Consider the following 12,512-nt stretch of genomic DNA (forward strand, 5'->3'; position numbering starts at 1 on the left):
TTATCATAAACTATGGAATGAATATAGTCATTGCGTTGGTCATTTGAGACCAAATTTTTCATGGAAAAAATTGTAAATAATATGGCATCAAACGTAAAATTGTCGACATAAAACTATCAGCCTCATCAAAATGAACAAATTTGATTTTTAGCTAGAGCCAAAACAATGCATTTTAGCTAAGACCCCCTTTTACCGTGTGGGACACTCGGCAAAGACTCCCTTTTTCCGAGTTTAGCACTCGGCAACACCCTGGTTGCCGAGGTTTGTTGTTTTACCGAGCGTTTCATTGACGATACACGGCAAAGTACGTATTTGCATAGTTTTTATTTCTGCAGATTACTTCTTTGGTAGGAACTCGGCAAAGATACTATTGCCGACTGCCTAACATATTGCACTCGGGAAAGAGCCTAACAATCGGCCAAGACGAAAATTCCAGTAGTGAAGCTTTAAAAGAGCGAGTTCTTGTGTTTAGCCAGTTTCTTGAACCATTGGACTTGATCATGGAACAGTCGAGGAAAGAGTTCAACTGGACTAAACGCAACGAGCTCATGTATATGAGTGTAAATGTCTCTGTGAAATCCCGCAAGGCCTTGATGGTGGACTTCAATGATATGGAGAGCGAGGCCAAGGTGATGCTTGCATGGACAAAGGTGTGTGGAGAAGGTATCACCTTCTTTGGAGCGTCGTGTCTGGTGCTCCTCGATGTTGTGTGCAATCCTTCTGTCCAAAGGCGGGCGATTGGACGTGCATATCGAATTGGTTAGCAAAACATTGTCCAGACAAACAATCGAATTGGAGAAGGAACACAAGAGAAGGGCAAATATGATATAGAAGCTAAGAAGGAGACAATGTCCAATTTTTTTTTCAAGTGAGCCACGGCCTGTGGAGTGCAACCCATCATCAGAATTTATTTTCATTGACAGGATTTTGGAACAAATGACAGAAGATGAAAATCTGAAAGAGATTTTTGTGAATATACTCCCATCGTAGTAACAATAGAACTTATAGATCTCTGGTAAGTGGGAGCTTCTGAGATCATAATGTTGCAATTTCCATATTTGTTTGTGGTTCTTATCCTTTTATATCATTTGTGGACAAGCACGCCTTCTATCAAATTCTGAATTTATGGATTCTTGAACAAAAGAAGTAAAATTATTTTTAAGGTCTTGACATAGAAATTCTAAATTGAGATCGCGTATGTGGTACGCCTCCTTTGGGTGAAACAAATTTGAAAATGGCAGCTCTACAATATTTATACCTATCTGGAAGATGGGGCAGCACCATTCAGGTGCTTCCATTGCTCATGCCGTAAGGAGTGCACACACACACACTCCATGCATCAGCCCATAGCTATATCTAGGTTCGCACAAGTCTGACCATATAAATGATGAGGCGCTCTCATCTTGTGTTCACATTTCTAATGTTCTAGCTTTATATTTGTTATGGTCGATCTCTGTTCATTTCCAAATTGACAAGTGTATTATTTTTCAATCTGGGATAGAACAGGCTGGATGCCTCAGACCTAAGGGGTCTGCTGGCATGTCTTGATTCGATGTATGTCATGAATACCGATATCATATAACATCAGTCCAATTTGTTTGTTTTGTTTTTTTAGAAGGCATCAACACAATGTTTGATGTATGTCATGTGTGCTTGACACTTTTTCAACCTTCCCAACAACAATTGCTACACGTCAATCCACAATGTGCGTAGAAGGTGCTGAGAGCCTGACTCGAGTTTCCCGTTGTCTATCACCGGGAGATGGAAAATGATTACCCGGACAATGGACCCGACTTCTGCACGAGAACAACCTGAAGAAAAAGTTCAGCTTTATTTTGGTCAAAATGTATCATCCACTTCTGTAAAAATGAAGTCGTGCTTTTCAAAATATGTAAATTCCATGTACGTCTTCGAAATTTTGGCTTTTTGGATGCTGTCTTGAAGAAGAGGCGGCACGGTCAGCTAACGAGTCGAATCAGGTCGGCGTGTTGTATGTTGGCTTGAAGAAGAGGCGGCACGGTCAGCTGAAGAGTCGAAGCCACCGGTCCAGCCGAGGGGTCAAAGCCTCCATGTCAGCTGACGAGTCGAAGCATGTCGGCATGTTGGATGTTGGCTTGAAGAATAGGCAACATGGTGATATTGAGAGATCTAGAAAATTTATAGAACTTGGGAATTGTCCATTACATACGGTCTACTTTATGTGAAAATTTGAGTGGTACCAATTTGCACCCTGGTGTTTGTACATGCTTCACAAAAAAAACCCATTTTTGACACATAGAAAATAGAAAATGATTTTATTGTATAAAAAGTTGAAAACTCTATTTTGCAACATTGTTTGCAATGCCAATATGCACCTATATATCCGAGTTCACCACATTATTATAAACTATGCAATGAATTTGGTCCTAACCATAATCGTTTGGCTTGAAAGTCATGAATTTCCATATATACTTCATAGGCCATTTTGTGAAGGATTTTTTTTTCCAAAATTGTCGTAATGTAAGTTAGGCATTTTTCCTCACAAATAGTACATATAAAAGGAGTCCATGCGAAAGGATTGCAGTGTTTGAACTTTTATTCATTTTCTTTCATTTTTTCAAAAGGGGTCAAAATGACCGGAATTATAGCAAGGAGTTGAACATTTCCAAACTATAAGTGGTTCTTCGATATAATTACTACTTGTGTACCTAAAAGTGTTGTTTGCTAATTTTTAGGACAGTGCAATCACACAATTTAGTTCAAATTGAATTACTTTCGGGAAATCAGCATAAAGTAATTTAAATGTGCGAAAGTAACTAGAGACCTAGAAAATCAATAATACTTGGTAGTTGTCCATCAAATATGGTCTACTTCATGTGAAAATTGGGATAGAGCCATTTTGCACCCTGGTTTTTGTAATTTCCTCACAAAAAATACACAATTTTGATACTTATAAAATAGAAAATGATATTTTTGTACAAAAAGTTCAAAACTCTATTTGGCAACATTGTTTGTAATGGAAAGATTCACCTATATGCCCAAGTTCACCACAGTATCATAAACTATGGAATGAATATAGTCATTGCATTGGTCATTTGAGACCAAATTTTTAATGGAAATGTTTAAATAATATGGCATCAAATGTAAAATTGTCGACATAAAATTATCAATCTCATCAAAATGAACAACTTTGATTTTTGAAGCATCTTCATCCGAGGTCGTATGCAACTGCTATAGCCAAAACAATGCATTGTAGCTAAGACCCCCTTTTGCCGAGTGGGACACTTGGCATAGACTCCCTTTTTCTGAGTTTAGCACTCGGCAACACCCTGGTTGCCGAGTTTTGTTGTTTTACAGAACGTTTCATTGATGATACTAGGCAAAGTACCTGTTTGCCGAGTTTTTATTTCTGTCGATTACTTCTTTGGTAGGAACTCGACAAAGATAGTATTGCCGACTGCCTAACATATTGCACTCGGGAAAGAGCCTAACACTCGGCAAAGACAAAAATTCCAGTAGTGAAGCTTTAAAAGAGCGAGTGCTTGTGTTTAGCCAGTTTCTTGAACCATTGGACTTGATCATGGAACAGCCGAGGAAAGAGTTCAACTGGACTAACACAATGAGCTCATGTATATGAGTGGAAATGTCTCTGTTAAAACCTGCAAGGCCTTGATGGTGGACTTCAATGATATGGAGAGCAAGGCCAAGGTGATGCTTGCTTGGACCAAGGTGTGTGGAGAAGGTATCACCCTCTTTGGAGCGTCGCGTGTGGTGCTCCTCGATGTTGTGTGTGTAGGAGATATGCCCTAGAGGCAATAATAAATGTTATTGATTATCTCCCTGTTCATAATTATGTTTATGTTCCATGTTATAACTATTGTGGTTCCCGAGCCCGTATATCCTTAAAGGCTCTGGGGAGAACCCATATGCACGTGTGGAATAATAAACGATAAAATGTATTCCTAGTCATGCCTCTAAGACTAGCTCAAGTGTTGCATGATGATTATGTTTTCCCAATCATGGGCATGTCTATGCCAAGCAACTTTGAGGGCACAATGTCAGGAAGGACATTTGTGTTGAATCGACCCGAATTGATGTTATGCTATGAGATACATTCGTCACAAGTTTATTGGTACATAACACAGAGATGGTTAACGTTTGCATGATTCCTTAGACCATGAGAGTATCGAGTTTCTTCATGCTTGCTTCATGAACTTTGGGGTTTGTTAAACGTCATCCGTAAATGGGTGGCTATTACGGCGGCTTACGGGTTCATGGAAAAGTGTGTCAAGTAACTTGATAGCTCAAGATTGGGATTTGCTCCTCCAAAGATGGAGAGATATCTCTGGGCCCTCTCGGTGTTACGGTATCCATCATCGTCTGGCCAAACACTTTGTGATTTGATCACGGGGATACCGGAACACGATAACGAGAAAAGAGAACAATACCGGTAACGAGGTAACTAGCATAGTGGACAAGTTGTTGATCCACGGGAATGCCAACATGTCTCACCTCGGGTATTTGTAACATATCGCGAAGCAACAGGAATAGCACACGACAACTGGAGTTTCACTTGAATATTTATTCATGTGGGTATAGGGGTCAATATGGGTGTCCACGGCTCCGATGTTGATCATTCATCGGAAGGGGTTCCGGGTCATGTCTATACTTCACCGAACCTATAGGGTCACACGCTTAAGGGTCATCTATATGCTGAATACTAGACAGGGAGTCTGAGAGAAAATCACCGAAAAAGTTTCGGACACCGAAAAGTTTCGGACAGCGGAATTGTACCGCTGAGAGAGGTCATCGGATAAGTTTCGATGATACCGAAAAGTTGTTTCGGGATACACCATTAAGTCAAATTGGTTTCGGCACATGCCTGATAATTCTTGGAGGATGCCAGAATCATTCTGGAAGCTTTTTGGAATTTTCTGAGATAAAAACCGGAAATGTTCCGGAGCTGCCGGAGCCACTTCAGATGCGTTTCGCAGATGAAAATCACTAAAACCGGAATTGTTTCGGAACGCGTTGAAAATCATTTTAGTGGGTACTGGAAATGTTCTTAGCCCACATAAATATTTTCAGTTCGATCAGACGCTGAAAAATGTCGTCGTGAATAGTGAAAACCAGCTTTATGGTTACTTTATGGAAAGCCACCTTTTGGGGCTTTGCTCCAAAAGATCTTGGGGATGACATGGATGGATAGGAGCCATTTTTTGGACCCCTCATGGGGGTGTGGCCGGCCACATGGGGTATCCCCCCTTGGGGACCCTCTTGTTCCTTGGTTTCACTCCTAGGTCCTTGTGGAAGGACTTCATTCATGTGCATTTTGGGTTTTTTGTGAAACTACCCTACCCCCTTGGGATTTCCTATAAATAGAGGTGGAGGGGCAGCCCTCCACAATCATCCCTTGCTCTCATACACATGCCATGCATTATCTGGCTTCTTCTCTCCCTCCCACGAAAAGAGTTTCGTAGAGCCGTAAGGCTGTCTGGGTTCCGGCAGGAACTAGTTCTGGACGGCGAAGCCCTGCCGGATAGATGACACCGTATGTGTGCAACTCTGTAGAGAGATCGTAGTTTCGGTCTTAGTTCGTGAGTGCCTCCCGAAGGGCTGTCCGTGTGACCGTCCGAGTTTCGAAGGTCCTCCCGAAGGGCTGTCCGAGTGACCGTTCGAGTTTCGAAGGTCCTCCCGAAGGGCTGTCCGCGACACCGTCCGGGGGCTGTTCGACCGCCTCCCGGAGGGCTGTCTGAGGAGCAGATGAGGGTATACATCCTCGCGGTTGGGAGGTTGTAAATCCTAGCTGCGGGGATCTGCACCGCCGATCGTCATCGACTCTACTTCCCGCTGCGCTACGAGTCGGTAACGAAAAAGATCAAACCATGTATGCAGTCTCCATAGTGGTCCTGGGCTGGTGCGTAGGTCGGAAAATTTTTGTTTTCTGTCGCGTTACCCTACAGTGTGCAACCCTTCTGTCCAAAGGCAAGCGATTGGACGTGCATATCGAATTGGTCAGCAAAAGATTGTCCATACAAACAATCTAATCGGAGAAGGAACACAAGAGAAGGGCAAATATGATATACAAGCTAACAAGGAGCAAAAGTCCAAATTTTTGTTTTCTAGTGAGCCACGGCCATTGACAGGATTTTGGAACAAATGATAGAAGATGAAAATCTGAAAGAGATTTTGTGAATATACTTCCATCGTAGTAACAATAGAACTTATAGATCTCTGTTAAGTGGGAGCTTCTAAGATCATAATGTTGCAATTTACATATTTGTTTGTGGTTCTTATCCTTTTATATCATTTGTGGACAAGCATGCGTTCTATCAAATTCCGAATTTATGGATTCTTGAACAAAAGAAGTAAAATTATTTGTAAGGTCTTGACAATAGAAATTCTAAATTGAGATCGTGTATGTGGTACGCCTCCTTTGGGTGAAACAAATTTGAAAATGGCAGCCCTACAATTTTTATACCTATCTGGAAGATGGGGCAGCACCATTCAGGTGCTTCCATTGCTCATGCCGTAAGGAGTGCACACACACACACTCCATGGATCTGCCCATAGCTATTGCTAGGTTCGCACAAGTCTGACCATATAAATGTTGAGGCGCTCTCATCTTGTGTTCACATTTCTAATGTTCTAGCTTTATATTTGTTATGGTCGATCTCTGTTCATTTCCAAATTGACAATTGTATTATTTTTCAATCTGGGATAGAACAGGCTGGATGCCTCAGACCTAAGGTGTCTGCTGGCACGTCTTGATTCGATGCATGTCATGAATACTGGTATCATATTCCATCAGTCCAATTTGTTTGTTTTGGTTTTTTTAGAAGGCATCAACACAATTTTTGATGTATGTCATGTGTGCTTGACACTTTTTCGTCGTTCCCAACAACAATTGCTACACATCAATCAACAATGTGCGTAGAAGGTGCTGAGAGCCTGACTCGAGTTGCCTGTTGTCTATCACCAGGAGATGGAAAATGATTACCCGGACAATGGACCCGACTCCTGCACGAGAACAACCCAAAGAAAAAGTTCAGCTTTATTTTGGTCGAAATGTATCATCCACTTTTGTAAAAATGAAGTCGTGCTTTTCAAATTGTGTAAATTCCATGCACGTCTTCGAAATTTTGGCTTTTTGGATGTTGTCTTGAAGAAGATGCGGCACGGTCAGGTAATGAGTCGAAGTAGGTCGGCGTGTTGTATGTTCGCCTGAAGTAGAGGCGGCATGGTCAGCTGACGAGTCGAAGCCCCCGGTCCAGTCGAGGGGTCAAAGCCTCCATGTCAGCTGACGAGTCGAAGCAGGTCGGCATATTGGATGTTGGCTTGAAGAACAGGCGACATGGATATATTGAGAGATCTAGAAAATTTATAGAATTTGGGATTTTCCAATACATATGATCTACTTTATGTGAAAATTAGAGTGGTACCAATTTGCACCCTGGTGTTTGTACATGCTTAAAAAATACCCATTTTTGACACATAGAAAATATAAATGATTTTGTTGTTTAAAAAGTTGAAAACACTATTTGGCAACATTGTTTGCAATGCCAATTTGCACCTATATATCCGAGTTCACCACATTATCGTAAACTATGCAATGAATATGGTCCTCACCTTAATCGTTTTGCTTGAAAGTCATGAATTTCCATACTTCATACCCCATTTTGAGAAGGACTTTATTTCAAAATTGTCGTAATGTAAGTTAGGCATTTTTCCTCAGAATTAGTACATATAAAAGGAGTCCATGCGAAAGGATTGTAGTTTTTAAACTTTTATTCATTTTCTTTCATTTCCTCAAAAGGGGTCAAAATGACCGGCATTATAGCAAGGAGTTGAACATTTCCAAACTATAAGTGGTTCTTCGATATAATGACAACTTGTGTACCTAAAAATGTTGTTTGCTAATTTCTAGCACAGAGCTATCGCAAAATTGCAGTTCAAATTGAATTACTTTGGGGAAATCAGCATAAAGTGATTTAAATGTGCGAAAGTAACTAGAGACCTAGAAAATCAATAACACTTGGTAGTTGTCCATCAAATATGGTCTTCTTCATGTGAAAATTGGGATAGAGCCATTTTCCACCCTATTTTTGTAATTGCCTCACAAAGAATACACATTTTTGATACTTAATAAATAGAAAATGATATTTTTTTACAAAAGTTCAAAACTCTATTTGGCAACATTGTTTGTAATGGAAAGATTCACATATATGCCATGTTCACCACATTATCATAAACTATGGAATGAATATGGTCATTGCGTCGGTCATTTGAGACCAAATTTTTCATGCAAAAAAGTGTAAATAATATGGCATCAAATGTAAAATTGTCGACATAAAATTATCAGTCTCATCAAAATGAACAATTTTGATTTTTGAAGCATCTTCAACCGAGGTCGTATGCAACTGCTACAGCCAAAACAATGCATTGTAGCTAAGACCCCCTTTTGCTGAGTGGGACACTCAGCAAAGACTCCCTTTTTCCGAGTTTAGCACTCGGCAACACCCTAGTGGCCAAGTTTTGTTGTTTTACCGAGCGTTTCATTGACGATAACTGGCAAAGTACCTGTTTGCCGAGTTTTAATTTCTGCCGATTACTTCTTTGGTAGGAACTAAGCAAAGATACTATTGTCGACTGCCTAACATATTGCACTCGGGAAAGAGCGTAACACTCGGCAAAGAGGAAATTTCCCGTACTGAAGCTTTAAAAGAGCGAGTGCTTTTGTTTAGCCAGTTTCTTGAACCATTGGACTTGATCATGGAACAGCCGAGGAAAGAGTTCAGCTGGACTAAACACAACGAGCTCCCGTATATGAGTGGAAATGTCTCTGTTAAAACCCGCAAGGCCTTGATGGTTGACTTCAATTATATGGAGAGCGAGGCTAAGGTGATGCTTGCATGGACCAAGGTGTGTGGAGAAGGTATCACCCTGTTTGGAGCATCGCGTGTGGTGCTCCTCGATGTTGTGTGCAACCCTTCTGTTTAAAGGCAGCGATTGGACGTGCATATCGGATTGGTCAGCAAAAGATTGTCCATACAAACAATCTAATCGGAGAAGGAACACAAGAGAGGGCAAATATGATATACAAGCTAAGAAGGAGCAAATGTCCAAATTGTTGTTTTCAAGTGAGCCACAGCCTTGGGAGTGCAACCCGTCATCAGAATTTATTTCCATTGACAAGATTTTGGAATGACAGAAGATGAAAATCTGAAAGATTTTTTGTGAATATACTCCCATCGTAGTAACAATAGAACTTATAGATTTCTGGTAAGTGGGAGTTTCTAAGATCAGAATGTTGCCATTTCCATATTTGTTTGTGGTACTTATCCTTTTATATCATTTGTGGACAAGCACGCGTTCTATCAAATTCTGAATTTAGCGATTCTTCGACAAAGGAAGTAAAATTATTTGCAAGGTATTGAAAATAGAAATTCTAAATTGAGATCGTATATGCGGTATGCCTCCTTTAGGTGAATTTTTTTGAAAATGGCATCCCTACAATTTTTATACCTATCTGGAAAATGGGGCAGCACCATTCAGGTGCTTCCATTGCTCATGCCGTAAGGAGTGCACACACACACTCCATGCACCAGCCCATAGCTATAGCTAGGCTCACACAAGTCTGACCATATAGATGACGCGGCGCTCTCATCTTGTGTTCACATTTCTAATGTTCTAGCTTTATATTTGTTATGGTCGATCTCTGTTCATTTCCAAATTGACAAGTGTATTATTTTTCATTCTGGGATAGAACAGGCTGGATGTCTCAGACCTAAGGGGACTGCTGGCATGTCCAGATTGTATGTATGTCATATATACCGACATCATATTCCATCAGTCCAATTTGTCTGTTTTGGTTTTTTAGAAGGCATCAACACAATGTTTGATGTATGTCATGTGTGCTTCACACTTTTTCATCCTTCCCAACAACGATTGCTACACTTCAATCTACAATGTGCGTAGAAGGTGCTGAGAGCCTGACTCGAGTTGCCCGTGTGTGGCTAGGAAGGTTACACAGTGATCTCATGGATCGAGATCCAACAAGTGGTACTTAATGTTGATAGCAAGTCTTAATTTTTTCTACGTGAAGATCCAGCACGCCATGATAGAAGCAAGCACATTAATACGGTGTACCACTACATAAAGGACTGCATGGAAAAAGGGAAAGTCAACTACATTTACACCAATGATCAGATGATAGATATGCTAACCAAGACTTTGGACCGAGAGAAGTTTTTGAAGATACGAAGAAGGATCGACGTCCGAGTTGTAATATGGTGACGTCGTGTTTAGGGGGATGATTGTTAGAATTAACCACGTAGTCACAATCTGGCTCGGACGTGAACAGGACACCGAGTCGTATTGGGTTAGGCTAGTTAGCTTTACTCCTATATATACACTACCCCTTGTAATCTTTGTACCGTTAGTTCAAATCAATATAAAGAAAAATCAGGACCTATATGGTCCTCTGCGTATTGTGTTTTGGTGAAAGATTTCTAATCCATCAAGTCCCCGGCCGATTGATATATACGTGCTACTGCGTTGAAGCTAGCTCACGTGAAAATCAATCCAGTTGTTTGCTTGCCTGCTTATAGTTCTAAGACGTGTGCGTTGCCGTGGCCAAAAGTATAGGTCTGGAAGTTCGTGAGAAAGTAGTTCGTCTAACAGCGGCAGTCGGGACCTGCGCCAACACAATATTGGGTATTTGAACTTGAAAAAGAAGCTTAAGAAAATTAACTTTTCCTCTTCAGCTTTTCATAAGAATGAGAAAGCATACTTAATGGTTGGACTCAATTGTAAAAAGGCATTGATCCCTTTATATGTTCAATTTGTTGCTTTTCTCAACTAGCTAGGGACTCTTTAATAAAAGGCAGGACTCTGGTATTGTATTAATTCCAAGAACTGAGAACTATTGTTGGAGATATAATCATGTATGTGATTTCCATGTATTTATGCAAATAGTATTTTTTAAGGCAGATTTAGATAATCGGAGGGAGTAGTATATCATATAGATCTAGTGTTAAAAGGAGAAGAATGCTGCTCACCTCACAACAACTAAGACAATCAAAAGCCTTCACGTTCACCAGATCTGAAGCCCCGCGGTCGTCATGTTTCTGAGACCACATGGTCCGTGGCTCCCAGCTCAAACCTAACATTTTATCTAGGATGCCTCGAACAACCACTGACTCTCCCCTCACCCAGTGTTTCTGGAAGTGCTTGAGATCATCCGGCTTTGCAGCATCTGACACCGGGTAATATAGCCAATTATCAACTGAGTACTCCCTGGAAGCAGCTATCCTTTTCTCCCTAGACAAACAACAGTTGCATGCATCATATGCACCTGCCACATCAGCAGAGGGCAAGAAGAGTTTGAATGTTGTAGCTTCTGCCTCAAGACGGGTAAGCCAGTCCTCCTGGAAGAGCCGCCTCTGCTCAAGACCCTGGCGGCCGCAGCCCCCGAGCTTGGTGGGAGGGCAAGAGATGCTTCCACCATTGGCAGCTACGTTAGCCACCGACTTAGTTTTTGTAACTTTCTTTCCCTCTCTTGTAATATTTTGATGTTCGCCTCCTGATGAGAAGCACGAGTGTTGGTTGCCACCGTGCAAGTAGTCGGGTCCATTATCCGGGTAATAGTCCTCCATCGCCTCACAGCAGCCTCAGAGGTTGTTCTCAGGGAGCTCCTTGCAGCAGAGGACGCATAGCTCGTAGCCGCACTCCGGGTCTGGGCACCATCTATGGAGATCGTAAATTGATGTGTCCCAATTGTTGGTGCAAAGAAAAGAAAAAAAATGTAATGCACACATTTACATTAAAGATTGGACAGATGGAATTTACTGCTAGACATCATGATTTACATAGGATCAAGACGTACCTGTAGACCCTGTCGTCTTTGTCGAACGAGGCTTGTTCTATGCTTAGATGGTATAATGACACCCCTGGGAATTTGTGGGAATAAGTAAAACAAGATTAATTAGCACAGAAAATTAACATGCGGCTGATAATATATAGATCCCAAGTCTCCGGCTGGTGGTGGTACAATGGTCAACTTTTCATGATGTTCGTCATAATATATACACGGATTCACCTGTCATCTTGGCCTCGATCAGCCTGTCAGCTAGCACTTACGAACCGGGACTAATGTCCCGTTTTCTACTAGTGCAACTATCTTCCTTAAAAAAACATGAAATTATAGCTGGTTTCTTCAATCCCACAGCCTCCTATGATTATCTTAGATAATTACATTTTGATTAACTAAGTTATTCAAGATAGCGTTGTCGAAATTATCAAGGCAACATGGCTTCTAGGAGTCCTTCCCTGCCACGAAGCAATCGCAAAAATGTGTTTACAAAATGAAGCATACATAACTCAAATGTCTATCTTAATATTACTATGAAATAATTCTAGCTCCAAGCGCCTCAATATATTCTATATTAAATAATTTAACCACTATTTTGTGCAGCACCTGGATGTGATCTGCAGCCACTTTTCCTCCTAGTTTACTTCACAGTTCAAAGAAA

At 41.0% G+C, this 12,512-nt stretch overlaps 3 pseudogenes; 2 read left to right on the forward strand and 1 right to left on the reverse strand.

Moving 5' to 3' along the window:
* The first annotated feature begins 500 nt into the window (after positions 1 to 500).
* LOC123124133 (SNF2 domain-containing protein CLASSY 3-like) lies at positions 501 to 6,191 on the forward strand (annotated as a pseudogene).
* A 2,560-nt stretch (positions 6,192 to 8,751) lies between these two features.
* LOC123124135 (SNF2 domain-containing protein CLASSY 3-like) lies at positions 8,752 to 9,236 on the forward strand (annotated as a pseudogene).
* A 2,415-nt stretch (positions 9,237 to 11,651) lies between these two features.
* Positions 11,652 to 12,512, reverse strand: part of LOC123120151 (lysine-specific demethylase JMJ25-like) — a 6,714-nt pseudogene continuing 5,853 nt past the window's right edge.

This window comes from Triticum aestivum, chromosome 5D, assembly GCF_018294505.1.
Source record: "Triticum aestivum cultivar Chinese Spring chromosome 5D, IWGSC CS RefSeq v2.1, whole genome shotgun sequence".
In the NCBI taxonomy this organism is placed as follows: Eukaryota; Viridiplantae; Streptophyta; class Magnoliopsida; order Poales; family Poaceae; genus Triticum; species Triticum aestivum.